Source organism: Etheostoma spectabile, chromosome 15, assembly GCF_008692095.1.
Source record: "Etheostoma spectabile isolate EspeVRDwgs_2016 chromosome 15, UIUC_Espe_1.0, whole genome shotgun sequence".
Classification (NCBI taxonomy): Eukaryota; Metazoa; Chordata; class Actinopteri; order Perciformes; family Percidae; genus Etheostoma; species Etheostoma spectabile.
The window spans coordinates 34,330,023-34,330,558 of NC_045747.1; positions in this window are offsets into that span (position 1 = coordinate 34,330,023).

Here is a 536-nt window from a genome sequence, read left to right on the forward strand (position 1 = left end):
TTCACATTTTCCACATTTTGGAAGTTTTTTTCATGTTTTTGCGTTTTTTCTACGTTTTTTCTGACGTTTCCAGACGACATTGTTGAAGTTTTTTCCGACTTTTTTTCGGAAGATGTTCACGATGCTTTTTCATTTCTGTGTAAATGTCGTGTACTTACAGGTTGTTGTTGTTGTTTTTTGTATATTTGCAGATTTAATCGCTAACTATTTTTGTGAGTTCCCAAGTCATTTTATTGTTCTTGATGTGTTTTCATATTTTAAGATTTAACACACGTACACACGTTACTATTATGGGATGTCCAGTACTCTCCTCGCGTTGAGATCGAGTCTCAGGAAAAAAAAACGGACACGTCCTCACGTCCTCACGTCCTCACGTCCCGGCGTACAACACGCCGCTGTTCAATTCATATATTTATTACACAGGAAAGTTAGAATAAGTAACGATTAAATTACAATATAGAAACGGGCCGGACTCAGTTTTAAAAACTGGTTTTCAGCCGGTTCCTGTTCTGCAGAAAACATGAAACCTGGTCCAG